Source organism: Lineus longissimus, chromosome 15 (genome assembly GCF_910592395.1).
Source record: "Lineus longissimus chromosome 15, tnLinLong1.2, whole genome shotgun sequence".
NCBI classification, from domain to species: Eukaryota; Metazoa; Nemertea; class Pilidiophora; order Heteronemertea; family Lineidae; genus Lineus; species Lineus longissimus.
Window position 1 is genome coordinate 9,662,638 of NC_088322.1, and position 20,956 is coordinate 9,683,593.

At 39.8% G+C, this 20,956-nt stretch overlaps 1 long non-coding RNA gene across 1 annotated transcript; it reads right to left on the minus strand.

Annotated features, from left to right (window-relative positions):
- Positions 1-1,446: 1,446 nt before the first annotated feature.
- On the minus strand, positions 1,447-20,569 carry LOC135499623 (uncharacterized). The gene is made up of 3 exons (XR_010449316.1): positions 20,466-20,569; positions 13,211-13,328; positions 1,447-3,244 (listed from the first exon to the last, which is right to left on the minus strand). It is a non-coding gene; the product is annotated as an uncharacterized LOC135499623 (long non-coding RNA).
- Positions 20,570-20,956: the final 387 nt, after the last annotated feature.

Genomic DNA, 20,956 nt, shown 5'->3' on the forward strand with positions numbered 1-20,956 from the left:
GCCTCTCAGAAGCATTGTAAGACCCGCGTTTGATATTATCAACACACGTCTTTGCATATAACACCGAACAGATACCATCAGTTGTGATCACTTTGCCTTGACCAATAGGCCGAGAAGCACATCCAATGCGAGGGAAACGAAGTTGATATCTGGTATTCAAGTGCACTTATACCATTGCTATGGGTTTAGCGTCAAATTGCACTATTCAATTTCAATTCAGACTTGGAATAATCGACACTCATTTTGTGACAAGTGACATTCCAATTTAATCCAATGTATAGCGTTTTAAAAAAATATTTGTTATATATCATTTTGATTGAGAAATACCTGTCACTAGCTGTTTACATGAAACTAGGATCGATTTTCATTTTTGTGTTATCTGAATGTCCATATATCGAACTCTAAACCTCCGGGTTTTCAGAATACTAGTTCATCACTTTTCACGATGTAATAGAATATGTCTTAAAGGGCGACTTTGTGTAATTTACTCAGGCATGCCTGGCTCCTGCCTATAGCCTCCATTTAAGTTGACCGAAATTTTATTTAGGTTAGTTTCCTTCCCCAATAGACTAAACGTACAAAATTGGTCCCACATAATTTTCTCTCGGATGATGCCAATGAAACTCTCACAGCGAGTGGCATTAAATCAATTTTCAAAAAGAATTCCAAAAATCAATGGGATTCGGCGAGAATTGTGGAGCAGTTCAAAGGATTTTTCATGGTCAGAGTTCAAAGTCTTCACAGTCAGCGGTTGCAAAACTATGGAATGTCAATAACAATGACCAAAATCAATGAGCTGTTTTTGTGAAATTGTTGAAAAAGACATCCTTCTCCATCCTGGCCTTGTGTAGTAAGGGAACTTAACAGACTAGAGAGGAAGTCGTATTGTCGACATATCCAGGTAGATTTCGTATGCATAGTTCCATAATGGAAGAACTTCTACCTTTGGTGCACAAGGAGGAAATTTGTTCAGCCATCTTTTACAGACGACTGACGTTTTTAAAGAGGATATGAGGTTGGCTCGGTCACATATCGTATAAAAAGATGTCACAGGATTACAAAATACGGCAGGCCTTAAGATGGGATCGATAAAGACACGCGATGACCTTGTTTGTAGACCCCGTTGCAGAACCGTATAAAAAAGCTGAAGTCCTTGCAGCTGTCGTCTAGACGATAGAATAGGCAGCAGCGCAAGCCTTTAGAATGTGGATTACGACTGTGTATGACATATGCTCTAGATAGAGGTAACGGGTAGTATACTAGTATACATGTCAAGTACAGTAGGTCTAAGTCATTTGTAAGTTCGAAATCTATGACTTTGGTTTCTTAAGCTAGAAATCCCTGTAGGAAAATAGTGTGGGACTAATTCTCGATAGGGAATGCATTTCCTTTCACACCGAAGTATGATGGTGGATGAACAACAGAAGTAAACAAACACGAAAAATGTTAGCGTAAAGAAAATCCTTTAATTGTCATAATTTTGGTACAACGACAAACAAATCAATTATCATACTGCATTTTGGAGTCGAATGTAATCCGAAGATCGCCGAATTCACAATGGAGAGAACGAGTTTTGCCGATGATTCCCGACCGATGTTTTTCTGGTCGGAAACTGTGGAGCTATAGATTAGTTAACTTGTTCTAAAACGTCAACATAAGAAAAAAAACAACCTTATTAAATGACATAGTCACGCTCATCGACGAACAAACCCAGAAATTTAACAGAATATGTTTGAGAGTGATCTCAAGAATGTTGAAATCCATTGTAGCAAATTAAGATGGTAAAGCGGTTCGTTTCCAAAGTGTTTGGCAGTTTGAACCAATCTACCTAGAGGAGCTTAATCCTAATCGGTGCAGTCTCTTTTTGGAATACACACATTTTGCTCATTGTACAAGTATATTATATACAAGGTTATCATCAAGTCAACAATATTCAGAAATCCACCATGCAACTTTCTTTCATAAATAACTACAAAGCGGTAAAGCCGGGTAAGGGGCTATAACTGGGAACATGACGAATAATTGTGGGCGCCATTTTGAGCGAAAGGGGCCATATTGAAAACGAAATGAAACAGGCTGTTGATAAGAGACAAGACCACCATAGAATTTTAAAGCCTTTTAGCAAAAGTTGTCAATGTTTGACCGGATTGCATCAATTACTGCGTGGGTTGTGAATCTGAAATTTGGATATGATGTTCAGGACAGTCGGGAAGTAACTGGTATAATTTAAACCGGTATTGACCACGGGCATTTTTAGATAATCGGGCAAATTGGAGAGACGTTGATATTTCCACTCTTTTAACAAACTGGTAGAAAAATCTTTAAAAACACCCCCTACTGCCAAATGAGCAAAATTCAGAATTAATTTGTTCATCAAATGATTTCTTGTCATCTGTAGACTTGTCCCGGCAAATAGCTTTCCAATACCTCTCCAAATATGCACTTGACAGTTAAAAACATACTCGCGCCTAATTGATAGGTCTGGACCCTCCAACCTATGAATATTCAATGGTGGTCTTGTCTCATAAATTGATATTACAGGAACTCATCATACAGATCGTGTATTCAGTCGAAATCAGTCGCCCCGTCCTTAAGAATGCATGGAAGCTCGAAACAGATCAATCATACGTATCAAAATATAAAAACTGAGTTCAATCAGAGCCACTTTAAAGATATAACATTTTTGCCGAAGTCATCACCTATTGCGTACTACGTAATAAATTTCGTTTTCCGATTGATGGGTTGACTGAAAGGATATTGCGGTATCGTTGGCATCTTGGTCCGCATCGGTGCCTCCTCGTTCGTTTCATTGAATCGAGAGCTTCTTGCAACTCTTCTGCTTCTGCTGGAACGATAGAAAATGTGACCTTGAAAACTAAACAGCGTCGCCTAGCGGGGAGGTACGAAACTATAAAAATAAAAATGACAATAATGTCGAAATTGCGCCATGCAAGGTCAGAGATGTTGTCGTTGTCGCCGCACCAGATTAACGTCACAAATTGAACACCATGTGATCAGACGTATACCAGGTGATCGCATCTTGTCACTAAATCTCACTCGTTAGAATGACATCACGTGATTATATTGCGACACTAGAAGGCGTTGCTCAGGCGAACAGATCACTTTCGTCGTCTCCCGATTGATGGATTGACGCCGAAGAGTTGCCTGACGCGACAGATTCTATCCAGACAACGGTCATTCCTCTTCGACAACATGGCTGCACGCTCCAATAATTGCTCCATGTCTGCAACGAAAAGACATGCAGACATAAGAAGCATGCAAAGAATCCCCCTTTTGGCAATTTGAGAACTACTCCTAGATTTGAACAGCGCCATCTGGAAAAAGAAAAAGAATGAGGGCCAACGTCCTGTCTGTGTAAAAGACGATAGCGTTGATATCTTTTCTCAACCTGACTGCTGATAACCTGGTTATTTCATATCATACATAAATGATGTTGACGTGGCAATTTGGTGTTCACTGCGCCTGCATGACCAGGCGGCGAAATAAACCAAAGAGAGTATGGACCAGGCCCTGGATCAAAATGAGGGTGGATCATGGGGCATATCACTGCCTGTTAAAGGAGTTGCGGCTGACTGACAAGCCATCATACAAAAACTTCCTGCGAATGGATGAAACTGCATTGGAAGAACTTCTTGAAAAGGTTTCACCACCCATTACGAAGTAAGATACTCTCTTGAGAGTTGTCATACCAGCTGCTTGTTCAAGTCACATGACCTCAGGTAGATCACATGATGCAAATCATATTTCTGATTGGCTGAAGAGTTTGCAACATTTTTACAACATGCAACAAAGAATTGCATTGCATTTAATTGGCAACATTTTTACAACAATTTTACAACATGTTGTAAGACGCGTTTTGCTCTGTACACACTATGCAACATTTTTGCAACATTTGTTGCAACCGGAAATGTTGTAAAAATGTTGCTGATATTTTGCTAGTGTACACAGGCCTTAAGACGGAAGCTTGTCCTTAGCGTGTATTTTTAAATCGCTCTACATTTACGTTTGTCCCAATAACGGCGGCGGGTGTAAATCGACGATGTACTCTTTTTTTTACCGACGTAAGACCATTTTTACATAAAACATGAGATAATTATGCGTGGTCGCGATCGGTCGACGCCGTTTCGAGTTTGGATAGACAATCGGTTGGCGACGCCAGAGCCTTTCAAAACAATTATTGAAAAACTCTGGCGAAACCAACATGTCCGATGGGCATGATGTCATCTTGTGTCGGTTTTGATGTAATCGCTGCAATGGTCTCAGGTCGATGAAAATATAGCATGTACTTGTATATTTTTTTAGATGCGGGTTTGGCGAAGGTGGTAGAAGAAGAGAATGATACGGTAAGTATCAGAAAAAAGGAAGTTCTTATTGAAAGCTCGTGACAATTTATCTAAAAAAATCATGTGCGTTGGTAAAAACAGACAATCTGAAGCCAGTTATGGGCCTCACTTGCAGTGCTTTAATATAACGGCACGTCGGACTGCACCCGAACAATACAAAAATCGCTTGCGTTGTGAAAGGACAAATTCAACCCAAATAACTTCCCCTTTAAATGCCAGCATAAATGTGGGGATAGGACTACCACTAATTAGGAGCGTAGCGTTCATTATCAAACGCTGATCATCATCATCTGGTACACGTATGATAGTGCTGTCACAGGCAATTCAACCTTTATTGGCAAACGAGTTTGGTCTTTCCTTATGGGACTCTAATTGAAATTGTTGGTTTCCGGTGTAGTTCATGACCAAGGGCGGAGTGTGGTTTCGATTCTGAGCTAATTAACGACCACCATCATTTGATATTCGAGCGCAGCCGGCGATCACCGAGAATTCAAAATACCTTTGGCTGGCTTTGCGTTGATCTGATCGCGAGGAAGTAAAATTTCAGGCATACGAAAAAGGGCAATCGCAGGCCCACTGCATGCGGATAAAATGATCGGTCTGTGAATGTGCCCGCCCTAGGAATGCGCGACTTTCTTCCAGTAACATAAATAGCTATCCCGCGGGTTTCAGACAACATCTGCCGGAAGTTTGGATATATCGGTTGATTAGTCCGGGAGACAAGCGGAAGTGGAAGCAGAAAGGGACAGCAGACTCAGAAGCGAGGAATTTCATTATGGTGATGCAAACCGCCGTCCCTCCCGAGTCGTTAGAGAGAATCTAATATTGTCATCGTTGGTCCATTTAACGTGACGATCACCATGACAATAAGATCCACCCTCTACCTGCACCAATTGAAATAAAACCGGAAATATCCCTGTTAAAATATACAGCAAAACAATGGCGGCCCAATGGTGGCGGCCATGTTGAATAGCGGATTAAACTCTCACTGACCCTAGGTCAATCCATTTGCATATCTGTATCGTGCGCAAAAAATAGTTCTCAAAAGCTTATCGATATCCATCCCATTATTTGATACCTTTCGTGCGTATACACGTACAGAATGATCATGAGAGTAAACAATATTCTGAGCATACTGCAGTTAAAATCCAAAAATGAAATTTCATCGTTTCGTGGTCACGTGGCCAATCCAAAATGGCAGGCGTGCCAGCTCTTTTTTCTTTCTGTTGGTGTCTTTGTGTACGTTTCAGAGAGATGCCTTTACCTTTTGAAGTTATTGTTTCGCTTCGCATGATGCTTCAACCATAGGTTTGGACGAAAATGAAGATATCAAAGTGCACTTAAGATACCTTTATATGAAATTGAGATGTCGTGTTCTCCTTCTAGATATTCAACCAAAGAAAATTTTACTTTGAAATTATCTGTGGTCGATAGGGTCAACATTCTGTTTATAATTGCTCGCGTGACGTTGGCATGGTTGGTCGTTAATGTTCATAGTCTCCATTATTGTAAAACGGAGTCCAAACATCATCCTGAATCTTGTATGTACAACAGGATGGGTTGCCTACGCAGTATATATCATTTCTTTAAAATGATGAGGATGTGCATGGCGATGTTTGTATAAGATACATTATAATCATGTTTTAAAGTACATAAATATAGGTCAAAGTCAGAATGAAACTCAGAGTGGAACAAGCAAACCTCCTTGAAGTCTTTTAAGGATGATCATAAATTCCGTCTACCAAACGTCACATCTGACACGTGCGATGAATTTGGTATAGTTCTGAAAGGAGCACGTTTCTTCTAAATATGTAAGGTAAAATGGTACAAGTATACCTCTTCACAGGCAGAAAACAGCTGGCAGTACACATCAAACTCTTATTCTCACTTTTTTTTCACCTCAAATAAATGTACCTTTAATTTTCATCTTATGAAAGAAAGGATAACAGAACAGATATCTCTGCTTATATTGATCCCAATAGCGTTTGACACAAATTTTAGACTTCTGCGTCTGTCGGTAAATTCTAAAGTTGTCGGTAATTAGTACGACCCAGGATTAGAAATACCAGGTCAAAAGATAAGCCCTTTTTGACCTTATAACTTTACTTTACCGAAAATGCCTTGTTAATGCCTCACGGCACATCGGCCATCAACAAAGGTTCGACAAGATGGTGATGAAACGTTGTGAAATTCAATAGAGTGACATTTCTTTAATTAACGACTACGAATCGATGCCATCAATGGAGTGAATTTTCTTTAATTAAATGATGACAAAGCCGAAGAACGACTACGAGTGTATTTTGGCATGACTGTGAGATCGCAACGCCTCTTTGGTAAGCTCCAAACAATTTTCTGTCAGTTCTGCCAGTGGTGGCTATTTTAGATAGGTGAAACAGGATTCACCGACCAACGATTCAAAAATTTGAATATATTTAAATCTAGCCATGAGATATTCATACCGGTGCCAACCATCTGGAGGTACATAGAATCCGCCCGCAACTGTTGAAGTGCCACAAATTATGATTGGTCGCGTCCTTCGAGACAGTGTCACAAGACCACATATCACGTGACTTAAATAGGGCGCTTTGACATGTTGGATAGAAGGAAAACGGGGAAGGCGTAAAAAGTCTCAGGCCTATTTTCGGAACAGTGAGTAAATTGTCTTGTCGAGGCAATCGGAAGCATTGTCGGCCAATTCAAGCAGGGACGGAACGACATCATCAATAACTAGAGTTTCGGTCAAGCACAGGGAGGATGAACAAGTCAATGCCGTAGAATATAAATGACGAGGTGGAATATTTCTTAAATGTGCCTCTTCCCCTGTTTCATTAGTGACATTTTTTTCTTCTGACGTTTGGCTTTTTTCCAATATCGTTTCAACTCTTAATTAGTAGAAAAACTCGTTATTCGGTATTTTCAGCACGCACGACTCCTGGCTGGGAAAGATTCGACGCCTCTTTTGCGTGCTCCCAAGTTCAGACTGAAACGTCTGACGATAGCAGAAAGCTAACAGTCAGTGACGGCGTCATCGTTGTATCAGGATATTCGAGAAAGACTCAATGAGGTCATGATGCCGTTCCTCGCCTCCGCGCAGCGGGTTGACAATGCATCAATCAGCACAGAGATAATCGCTACACGAAGGGCTCACTCCGGGATTGAAATCAGAGTAGCCTAATAATTCAGTCAGATTTTGATTTGTTTAGTGGAAGCTACTACATGAATCCGTGGATTGGAAGGTGACTTGGCAGCCGACAGCTTGATAACACTGCCATCGGTAACTCAGTCGGTCGTGAACTGACAATGATTTTGAAGATGTTTTTCATCTTTATTATTTCAACTTCAGAAACTGTAAGTTAAAACTTTCACTTCATCATGTCAAGGCACCCGTTTTAAATATTGGATTGCAATTACTTCATCTCATGCATGAAGGAGGAGAACAAGAGGAAATTACAAATGTATCTCCTATTTCGTCATCACATGTAGCCTACCGACGAGACAACGTGAGAAGAATGTGTTTCAGTCTGTGCCTTTAAAATGGCCCGAATTTCCATTTGGTTTTACTACAATTCTTTCTTTCTTTCTTTTTTCTTCTTCTTCTTCCCGAACGTGCTCTCTGCACTTTAATAAGTTATTCACCAGGCTGAATTTCTCGTGGCCTCCAAAGCCGGGATCAGCGTTTCTGCGTCCAAGCGCTAGTTAGGTTTATTTGCCTTCGAACACATTCTTCAGCTGTTTTCTGAATCCTCACTTTATCAATGTGATTGGGATCATCTTCACTGAAAATTCTTGAAGAGAAGGTCTTGGAAAGTCTAATCAAAATTGATCTTTCACTGCTTCATGTCAACACGAAGTAGTGAGGGGATGCGTGAAGGTCACGACTACGTGACTGCGTGCAATTTAAGTTTTATGCGCAGCCACACGTACACAAGTGAAAGTGGCATTCTCTTAATTAGAAGGTACAGCTCATCAACAAACCAGTCACGCTTTTCTTTCACACGCCTAGTCGATCCCTGATACGGTCTAATAGTGATTCTATCATACAATATTAATCTTAAAGGGAGACTGAAGGTTGGAGGCATTCGAACAAAGTTTTAAGAAGTCACCGAAAGGTGTCTCTATTCTATCTCAGGAAGTCGCACTGCTCACCCTTGTAGGAGGAATACTGTTGTCACTAAAGGTCACACGAGAAGTAGTTTCCTAGCTGTGCAGATCGGCTGGATACTTCCAATTCGGCCACTACATGTAGCTCCTGGCTATAGCCCCCAAGCTATACTACATGCACCTTGAATACATGGGAAATTTTGCACACGCAGAAAAGATTTTACGGAGGACATCTTTAGAAAAATCTTATCTAGATTTCTTATAATAACTTTTTAGAAAATCTCTGTAACACCTTCATCTGTGAGAAAAGGCAAGATACTTATCATTATGGGCTTCCCTCCATTACTTCGGGTGAGGCGGCAGGAACGCTCGTATAGAAATATGCACGGCCACACTTACACCAATGAGAGTTACAAACGCTTAATTAGTAGGAATCGCTAATTAGACACACAGAGAAACCTGTATCAAATGATGTTCTCCTAATGATCTGGTCCTTGTTCAACCATAGAAAGTTTCAGATACAGCATGTGATTTACGGCCTGATTACAAGGGGAGGGGAATGTTTAGGGCCTATGCCATTAGTGTAACTGAAAATTTACGAATTCAGGATACATTTTCAAATATTTGAACAAACGGATAAGGAAATGGTACCAGTCTGAGATAGACGATGCACATACGGATTTACGTACTGCGAGCGTTAATCGCTGTGGCCTGCGACAGTTATCACTGCAATAAGTGATAAAAAGATCGCGGGAAAAAACGGTGATCGCTGAGTTTTATATTGATTGCAGGTCGCAAGCGATCACTGATTCGTGTGACAGGCTCCTGCGATTACACCCACAAACGAGAGAATTTTGTCGCATGCAATTATGATTGCAAGTTGTTGCGAGAAAATTCGCTCGTTTATGGGGAGCTTTCAGATTATTTGACTCTTTTGAGAAATGTTATGTTCCTGAATGTCAAAAATTTTTTCTTCTGGCATTTGACATCTAGTCATGTTCAGACCTGAAATGAATTTTAGGCAAAAAATGTCATTCCCTTCACGATCCTTACTCTGCAGAACTGCCCTTGATAATCATGGCTCAAATTCATACTCCCGTGCCCGCCTTCAGTTCAGTGCCTGGCTTTATCGCAAACCATGTGCCAATGCCTCTACAATGGGATTGGTAACACAGACGGCTTCCCTATTACAAGTATACAATGTTTTGACGATTACCAACATCATGATATTTGAGATGTGCCATTCATCTGATCATTGTGTCCTCTAATACTGGATTCGAGTTTTAGAAGTCAAAGAGTCCTTCGACCTTTGTGTAGAAACTCACTGCAGAGAGATTACAGTTTATTCAGAATGTTATTAAGTTCAACATCATGATGTTGAATTCGTTATAGTAATTCGGTACGGTAATCAAAACGAAAACAATATAAATAAAACTGTGACTTGTGGCGAGGAACATCAGTTACTGGATTTTCTTTTAGTATATTTTTATTTGTACATATAAATGTTGGAGGTAATACATGGAGATAAGAAAATATGAGTAACGTGTTGCCATGTATCCAAGCTGCAGTTTTAGAAAATAGGCACTAGTCAGCCTAGTAAACCACACACCACACTACAAAAGCTAGTAATATTCGGATAGTTGGTCTTTCCGCAGACGGAGATATTCCATGACAGGAACGACGCTGCAGCAGTGGTTTGGTGAAGGCCAGCAAACCGGAGGTCAAAACAGATCGATTCTCAGAAAAAAAAATTGCCTGTTGCGACCTTTGACTAAATTTGATTGAGTGTAGAAGAAAAAGCGCTGTTGCGCATTCAATCTGATGATGACATTGAAGCTTTTTGCCATGAGCAAACCGAAATAACTTTTTGTATCGATCAACACTGCCTAATGAGAGACGATGACCTTTGTCGGAGCAAAGCCAATTTGGAAAATCACGTGACGCGTCATGTGACACATCGTGTGAGGTGCAGGTATGGCTAAAAAATCCAAAGAAATATGCATAATAGATATAAAGGGTTTTCGTAGTGAAGGTATTTAATTGGTTAAAACTTCACACTGGCTGAAAAAGACTGGTATTAATATTTCGAAAACTGATTGAATTTTCTTTCGAATCAAAGGATGAAAAAATCGATTCGGTTATTATAAAAAGGACATACTAATATAGAAAAAAGAAGAAAGGGGGGAAGAAAAAATGAAAGAAGAAGAAAATTAGACTAAATTTCGACCAGTTTCAGTAGATTTAGCTCTAGTAGAGCCAATTAGTGTGAAGCATGGCTCCCTCTCACATCACCTCTCTTAGCCAATGACATTCGCTACACATAATCTCTCTTGAGGTACGAGCGTGTTGGACGCTACTTTCGTACATTGGTCCTCAAATTAGTAGCTGATCAATGCCGGTGGATTGGATCCACTGGATGACTATAATCAACTAGGGGAATCGATAGATATCATTTTCCAAGGTCAACGCCGAACTCAATGGTCAAGAAGGTCTCACCGCAAACAAGGGCGCACATCGTCGTCATCATTATCATCATCGTCTTCATCATATTAAGAGTAAATCATGCCGACTTATGTGCGGTGAATATCAGTCCTAAAGTCTCCTCCTTTCACCGCCGACATCAAGGACCAGGAAATCCGTCGGACGCACCATCATAAACGGGTGGCCAATCAAATTGCTCGACACAAAGTATTAAGTGAATGACAGCCTGAATCGATAGTTGACAGTGCCAACCTCAGGAGTGAGTGTATTGTTAGTGTTGTCGCGACATGGACGCGTGGGAAAGGAAGGGACTGCAGGGAGGCTACCGATAATGTAACAGCCCTTCTGACGGCAGATCGGGGGGGGGGGGGGCTATTGGCGGTGAAGGATGGATATACGCACAACGACGGTGGATCGGCTTCGAGTAAATGCGTTGGGTGGAGCTATTAAATGCAGTATCTACTATTTCATACATATTAACGAGCAATTCCAATTCATCAAATAATCATTGGAGTAATTCTAGAACAAGACCTTATCATTAGGAGGGTGCGCAATTGTGCTCCTTATCTGTTTTGATCATCTCATTTGTCTGTCTACTTCGTTTTTTTCTCAAGGTGAATGTAGCAAATTAATTTGTAGCTTACGGCACATACATTCAAGACAAAAGTTTAGCTTCGCGGCGTCTTTTTAACTTGTTTTCGTCCGAAAAGATACATTCTTTGTTGTTCTCCTGTAATATTAATTTAGCCAATAGTCGCTTCATGACGTCACCATGGTCACGTGTAAAATGGTCGCGTAGCCAATTTTGACGACTATTTTCCTGGATCTTTATTGGGTTCACCCGATTGAGACCATGGACCTCGTTTAAAAGGTTTCCTTCGTTATATATCCCTTGTTCGTAACGTAAACAAATATCTAAAAAAAACGCTGTATCCGCCCCTTTCGTAGAACGCAATAAGCTTACATTTTGCTGAAGTTAACATTTTTTTAGCCTACACTGTGACTACGGGGAGTGGTTCGTTGGTTCAGAATTTGAAATTGGGGGAGGGGGGAAGGGGGAAAGGGGAAGGGGGAAAATGTCGGTGTTACACTATCTCGTAGTTGATTTTTTTTCAATTTTACAGGAGAGCAAAAATAAATTTGAACTACATTGCAGCACTGATGCAGTAACGAGGAGTTCATGAAACGTCAGATGTTTCAAGGCTTTTGATTGGTCGAAGGCTTCCGAAATTTGAAATTTCCAATTACAATGTGGGCCATATTTAATTCCAGTTACCAGCGGGACACAGGTAAACAACAAACCTGGCCTCAAAGCAATGGTTTTGAAGCCGGACTCCGTGGCACAGTGCACATCTGTAAAACCCGTTTCAATGAATTGTACGATCCACCAGAGATTACGAATTTGTTGCACATCACACGGAATTTGAATTTAACTGACATCACTGAAATTTGAATAATTTCAAGTGTCATTATTTAGCTTTTATTTCAAACAAACAAATGATAAATTAATGCGGCGCATCAGAAACGTAAAAATTCCGCACCTTCTGCCCATAAAAGGCTCAGATGCATTTTAAACATTTGCAAATTAGGATTTGACGAGATTTGAAAGAGAAATGGACAGTTTGTTTTTAAAATACCCTTATTACATTTATTAAGTTCGCATGTCCCGAATCATTGGTCTTGGAGTTTTCAATTGTATAGCCAAACTTGAAGGACCAACGAAGTTGTCAATCTGTCTCGGGTTCTGATGGCACATGCATCGTGTTGATTGGTTCTATTAGTTTGCAAGAATGTAAACAAGTTCTTGAATGTTTAATGTTAACGACTTTGAAAGGCGGCTATGAGAAAGTGACAACAATTTGGTGTAGTGGTGTCTCTATTGGAAGCTAAAACACAACGATCTACTGCGGTCCTGGCTTTTCGTTGGCGCTGCGAAAGGGTGTAGTCCGTCTAATTTCAAGTCACCACCAGCCTCGCAGATCGACTTGCGAATGAAAAGCCGAATCGTGATCTGCATGGCTGCTGCTAATGAGTTATTTCCAGTTAGACAAGCAGCTACAAAAAAATAACGATGATCATACCTTTACCGCGATATCCCTATCTCAATCGCAAGCCAAAGACTCATTGATGAATTTCCTGTCTCAGATTAGTTTTCAAGCTTCCGTAAGAGGGCTAGTTTGATTTTTCCAAAAGTGGGAGGATATGACCAATCTACAGTAAATGGTGAGATCACGATTAAGGCAATTAGAAGATCGAGTCCTTACCTAATTCTTGGTCGACGGGTAAACTTGATACGAGCATGACGTCACTTAGCAACACAACGAGGAATATCGTTGCCAGGAAGTACTTCTGCAGAGAAGCCATCTTTGTTTCTTAGATTGTCTGAAAAAGTTAACAAATATCGTGCATGTATTGTTTATAGGACTTGAAAGTAAGAAAATCTCGTATGAAGGACACCATTCAAAATGGCCGCCCTTCCCTATGCATTATCGTGTACATCACTACTTGTACACGATGCTTGCATTTTTGGCCTACATTTCGCAATGTCCGTCTCTGAGTTACATCGTTCGTTGTTGCTAGGAGATAAAAAAAGGTCGCTCCAAAGTTATTTGCCGACAATAGCGCAGAACACGTGTTAATTGGCGACATTGCCTCATTGCGCTATTAAAAACTCCATGCATCTTAGATTTTCCCGTAGAGAAATCAAGTTGCTTTCTTTATAATTTTCAGCAGGATTGTCAATATTGGCTGCTGCGTATAAAAAAACCCACGACTGCAGCGCTCCTTTGTACGAGGTCGTACATTTCGAAGTACTCGCCTCCACCCGGAAGTGACTCACTGCCATCGTCCTCCTTGACATCATCTCAAAGAAGGAGTACGTACAAATTAGTGCCGTTTTGGCAAATCTGCATTTTTCAATCTTGCTTCGTTGGGACATTCTTCATAATCAAATCATTCAAATTTGTCTTTTTTAGCATTAAGTTTTAGAAACGAAATGTATAAGCAGTTGTCGATGGTTTTGTACATGTAATGCACAGTCTTGTCAGAGGCTATCTAGAGTGACCGATTCGTTCGGTGAGCGAGCAACGTTATTCAAAACATAGGCTAAACGTTTAGTCTATTTGCTTAACTTGAAATTTAGTTGATTTTCTGCTCTGGTGGAAATTGTCAATGTTTGTTGAACCGTCGGAGTTTAAATTGATTAGATTATAACTGTCTGATCCCACGCGGTTGTGGGTAAGTTCTCTGCCGGTGTACGCCAGTGCAGACACGTGGCATACTCTTTAAGGTTTAACCATAAAATAACCAGACTCGTAAAGGTTCAACAGTAAAACATAAAATTCTACCTTTGCGTACTTCGAGACTTCTACTAATTTTGTTTCATAATTTTAAGCTTAATCGCATCTCTTTCAACATGTTCGAACTTATTTCAATGGAATAAAACTTTGGCCTGGTACCTTTTTGGCGTTTCCACAATCATTGTTGATAGTGCAATGTAGAATAAAGAATGGCGTGAATGGCGTAACGGAGTTGCAGAAAAGCGCTTGGTTGCCACCTTGGATATCACCAGCACTTTAGACCAAAGGTGCGTCCAGTGTAACTCTTGGTCTAAAATCAATTTCTTAACGATTGTGACCATTAGTCTTTCGTTTGGTGATTTTACATCAAACACAATTATAGAAAACATACCGTAAATCGTGTTTCCCGTTAAAAACCCACTTATAGAGTTTCTGGTTACAAGCGGTCGAAGACTTAGAAATAATTGCAATTTCTCGTGTTTTCTCATAACGCCCTCGTTTTCTTGTCTTTGTTCCTATCCTCTTAAATTCTCAGATTTCTAATCAAGGCATATCTGACCAGCTTCTAAATGGCTGGAGCCTAGTTGTGACGTGGTGACACTTCAAGTTTGTAAATTAGTTTTTAACCAAACGCAACAAAGTCATAGTGCGTTTTTATAAATTCTAAGAGGACGAAATCTGCGACGAAAATGAGCAAAAGGGTTTAACACTACAGAAATTGCAAGCATAGATCTTTTTCCCGTGCAGTTTAAACTTAGAAACAAGACGCGATTCTTTCACTGCTTCAACGAACGACATTGCAATATATAGTCTCGTAGAGCCTCCAAAGCGCGTAATAAAAATGGCTATTTCAAATTGCGGAATTTCAATCCTCCTTTATTCATAACAACAACATATTTTTGGGTACCACAGTGTCCTTGCGATTGAAAATTGGGATATATGCCCGTAATTCTAACTGTAAAACTAACCAGTCCTGCTGTTTACCTCTTTCGTAGACGTCAGGTAAGCCAATGGTTCGACGGCAGAGATTTCTTAAGAGCAGCAACGACAGTTGCTCCTTTGAGGAACATTAGATAAGGCAATGGTTCAACGGCAGAGATTTCTTAACATCAGCAACGGTTCAACGGCAGAGATTTCTTAACATCAGCAACAACAGTTGTTCCTTTGAGCGCCGATAGGTAAGCCAATGATTCAATGGCAGAGATTTCTTAACATCAGCAACAACAGTTGCTCCTTTGAGCGACGACAGGTAAGCCAATGATTCAATGGCAGAGATTTCTTAACATCAGCAACAACAGTTGCTCCTTTGAGCGACGACAGGTAAGCCAATGATTCAATGGCAGAGATTTCTTAACATCAGCAACAACAGTTGCTCCTTTCAAAAAGAACCAAAGGGATAGGAATCATGGTGAGACTAAATCATTTCTTCCACTTTAAATCGACAGCAGGTGAATTTTCTCCACGATACCCTTCAAAAAGAACGCTCTCTCGGGCGTTTTAGACAGTGCTGTCAAAAGCAGCGGCATCATTACCCTATCCCCGAAGAGCAGTCTCATAACCATTTAGACAGAAAACGTCATTGTCATAAAAATGCTATTTCCCAGTTTTTCTAGAGCCAAGGGGCCTTAAGTGATCATTTTGAAGCAATTTATCCATTTTGTTATACCTCACGTATGGTTGAACAGTGGGAAGTTGTGGGTATGCTCTATTGAGAGGACAGCCCGAACAATGTAAACAACTGCGGTTTGCCGGATCATGCACAATTTCATTACTAACATTAGCCGTATTATTCGATCACCATGAAGCCAAAAAAGAAACCTCAGAGAAAAACACAGTTGGATTAGTTGCTTTATATGTAACTCGGGTATACCATTAGGTTTGCTAAAATTGGCTCAAATACAAAAAAATATCAAAAATATACACGTATTTCTTTTACTAACCATGTTACGCAATGTAATGTAAATATGCAATTGTATAGCGCACGTTCCAGGTCGTAATGATCTCACATGCGCTTTACATCATTGACCCATATGCCCGGGTGAAAAGCACAATGACAGCTTTAGGATATGCCGTCAACGCCGGGGATACCGCTTCTATTATTATGATCATATTCCGCTCATCAGATAATTTTTTTACAGAACATAACAAAATTCTGTGTGTCAGGAAAGGTAAAGAAACATGTTGGCATATACCTATCGATTTCCAAAACCAACGCGCTTCAAATGATAGGTTAGCCATCCTTGTTTATAGAAGAGGCATTTGATGTGGACATTCGTTTCCTGGAGGGATCACCAATGTTGTTATATGCATCATCATTGTAAATCCACATTTTGTTCCACTTCAGCATAACACCATCGAATACGGATATGCTCTCATTACCGTGTTGACTAAAGACTCAAATGAACATGTCCCGATTACATCGATGCATTATGTTTTGCTGTGCACTTTTAAAAGTTATTAGTTAAACAACTAAACTGTTGTCTCTACTTCACCAGCTGTGAAATCAGTCAAAATAGTAGAGCAACTCACCATTAATAAGTTGTTCTATCAAAAAAGCAGTAAAAAATAACCATTAAAATGGTTAATAATAACTACATGTATTTCGATATTCAAAAACAACTACAAAGGTAATTTCACAGAAGAATAGGAACTACCAGAATTGTATAAAAAATCTCTAGACAATAGTTATTTTCACTGATTTTAAGAGTGAAAAGCACCTATTACAACTTTTTTCCTTCTTTTTGTTATCACAATGATAGAATAATACAGCCAACGTAATGAAACTGGTGGGACTAACCGCAGTTGTTTCAATTGTCCAGGCTGTCCTAAACAATGGAGTATATTCACGACCTTATTTTTATGGGCACCAGACTCACAGTCTGGTGTCCATATTGAGATCACTCATGTTCTGGTTTCTTTCTTTCTTTCTTTCTTTCTGTTCACATTTTACAAACATCATTGCGAGTGTTCTCCAAAACAGCGAAATAAACCAAAAATCTATCACCCCTATACCACCAAACATTATCCCATCTAGTGTACGTCGCAAAAGACTTTTCAAAATTCGGATCATTTCGATGACTTTGAAGCGTTTTTTTGCTCCGATTTTCTTGTTTGAAAATCTCGAAAGCGATTCTGGTGACGTCACGTAACACGAGTTCGATTCGATGACATCACTTAAACCCGAGTGTTGGCATTCTCATATAAAACAGTTAACTCGGCTTATAACTCGGCTTACTCGGTTCACGCATGCGCATTTGAAACCACGAGCAGACAATTGATTGATTGGTTCCCGATCGACTCACTAGGGCGTATGAGACTCCCTGTAGTCCTAGTAGTCCTCACATCAATGTGTTTGGTCGCCTGACGCTTGTAACGAGTAGTGTTTTTGGGTTTCTAACGTTAGTGCATTTTTATAGTATAGGCCTAGTACATCCGGCGAAGTAACTATAAAAATGAAAAAAGTAGAAGGAATCTGTTTTGCCTGGGTGAGAAACCTTCGTAAAAGTTATATACTTTCGATTGTCGGATGATCTATTTCCGGACATAGTAATTTCTCCACTCTCGTCATAACCCCCTCCCCCTCTACGCATATGGATACATCATCAGGTACCACTGCTTCCTCTACAATCCTTGGGCCCATCAAATTTGCTGGTAAGCAAATTTCTCAGTCTAGTTTTTTAACATTTTCACTAATTAATTTTAAGAGTGGAGTGGAACAATACTACAGTGGCTTGGAAAGGACATCACATGATTTTTTTTCAACATGAAATTTTTTTTCAGGAAATATCTCGATCGATTGACTTATTCGCTCGAGATAAATAACTCGATCGCCCAATAAATAAACAATTTCTCAGATTTTTTTACTGAAAACTTTTGTACGGTTGCCAAAATTTTATTTGATCCCATTGGATTATGGAATCAGTCGCGACTGGTTAATTGAAAAAAATCAAGCCAGTTTTAGCTGTATGGTTGGCGCGAGTGGACAGAATTCAGAATTATGCCACGGCATAAATCAGAAATGTGGTGCACCATAAATCAACCAATCAAAACATCAGATCTCGTGAATTATGCCGGGCATAATTCACGTCCCCCGTGGATCTCGTTTTTTCACGTTATTGTCATTTTAAAACGAACAAAGATGGAAAATTGGGTGGATTTCGGGTGAGGCTGGAATTAAAATTTCGAGTTGTTTATTGTTTTGGACGTCATGGGAGGGGGGTATTCGCTGACTGAAGTCATACTTTGAATATTATATTTATCAAAATTGTTTCCAGGAACATGCCGGCAAAACATACTGGGGTATCATGAGAAAATATCTCGATCGCTTGAGATAAATAACTCGGGCGATCGAGATATTATCTGGGGTGATCAAGTTATTCATCTCGAGCGATCGAGATAATACACTGTTCTCATAAAATGTTCTCATACAAATTATAACTTGTCGCAATGGCTGTCCGATTCTGCTGTAACGCGGAAGTCATCACATCGGTCATAAAGGCATATCTTCACTAATTGATGAGAAAGTTAATGATGATTGGAGTGCCAAAAGGGTATGTCAATAATGTATCGCTCGGGGCGACGCAGTGTATCATTAGTCCCCGGAACGTCAACGTGAACGCCTATCTCATTCTTCGACCTCATGATACCGATGTCGAACAATAGGATAGGCGTTCACGCTGACGTTTCGGGTGCTTTTCAAAAACTTCCTAACCCAGGTTCAAAATTGCAACTTTAGAAACTGTAACGACAAAAAAGAACTTGTAACAACTTACGATGTACGTATTTAACTAAAAAAAGTAGGAATTGAAACCGAACTAGACATTTGTTTTGAAATGTTGATGCCGAATTGTGCTATCGAAACCCATGATGGGTTGTACAGATTGTACCACTCAAAAGGCATACGTCATTTCAATTAAAATGCTCGAAGTACATGTATATACGTATGCTTATGAAGCACGTTTTTGCCTTCTAATCAAAATGCTTACATATAGTAATATAACACAACTGATAAAGCCATGACGAAAACACTAATGGATGAAATGCCACCAGCACCGTTCTTATGTAATTATTACAACATTACATCAAGTTGACTTGTATAATATTCTCACTGATGATCGCCTATCAAATGGTAATAAATTAGGGGCCCACATATCCAAACGTCAAAGCAAGATACGCATTTACACAGCCATTATAGATTAGTACCTCTACTGTTAGAATAGAAGAACAGCACTTTAAAGGCCTACGCCGTTCGTAAACATTTGAAATTGGTAATTGAATTTGAAAAATTTCACTTACGTAGATTCGAACCGAATATAACTTTCAACATTGCCGTTGTGTAGACTGATATACAAATACTATGAATACCAAGTTTAAACAAATTTCAACATTGCCGTTGTGTAGACTGATATACAAATACTATGAATACCAAGTTTAAACAAATTTCAACATTGCCGTTGTGTAGACTGATATACAAATACTATGAATACCAAGTTTAAACAAATTTCAACATTGCCGTTGTGTAGACTGATATACAAATACTATGAATACCAAGTTTAAACAAATTTCAACATTGCCGTTGTGTAGGCTGATATACAAATACTATGAATACCAAGTTTAAACAAATTTGTATGCATAATAACTGCACTTCGGCATTGTGTATAACTGAAGTTTTTTTTTCTGTTTCGTCTCGGAGTTCCGAACATCAATATGACTATTTAAGACTATAATCGACATGTATGTTAAAACAAATCTCAACTTGAGACGAAGAGATATCTATATCGACTTGAAGTTGACGAAAAGAACTAACTATCTGAACTTGAAGTTTACGGAAATAGACACATCTCAACTTGAAATGTACGGTATTCTTGCTTCCCAGCCGTCGAAATAGTTATACATTCACATGTACCAAAAGTGTTGATTTGATATGATTTCATGAAGAATGCATGTTTATCTCGTGAGTAGAGAATAAAACTTAGGATTGCAGTCTCAAAGGTATCAGTTAGAGAATAAGTAATCATCAAATCGTAACTTTTCCGTCTCAACCGATAAACTGGTGGCATGGTGAGGATGATATGCCACGATTATCAGTCTGAAACAAAGGTAGGCCTATCACTAACTAAGGGGATATAGAAGACTCGGAAGAAATGTTTGATCGATTTTGTTTCTGTCATGTGGTGATGGGAGGGGGGGGGGGGGGTGTAAGATTAATAGGTTTCCTTACCTTATTGTCACAGCACTGATCAGCTTCTATGTCCCTACTTCTCGTCTGCTCGATTCGATATGATACCGCGCAATTTATACATATGTATCACCCCCGCCGATTGGACATTGTTACGTTGCTGCTGATTGGTTGATATTACTTCAGCGGTCGGTACCGGAATCTGCGTAAGCGTCGTCGAAACAAATTCTCCGTAATCTCCTTGAACTATTACAGTCGTAATGCACAGACAGTCGTTGAGACTAAATAGCTAGGTTTCGCAATCCGTGGGCGGACGAAGTAAGAGGTACGAAGGTCTGTGGTGTCAACAAGTCCTGCGCTGATTCATTTTCGCGAATCTCGTAAACCATCTATTTATAGCCGTCCGAGGAATCGGAGAATTTTTTTGAAATCCAATAAAATACATTTACCGACTTCGTCGTTCGTAGCTCTTCGTAAGGCTTGCGAAACCTGCCTATTGACAGGATTCTTTCAACCGACTACGACAATATTGC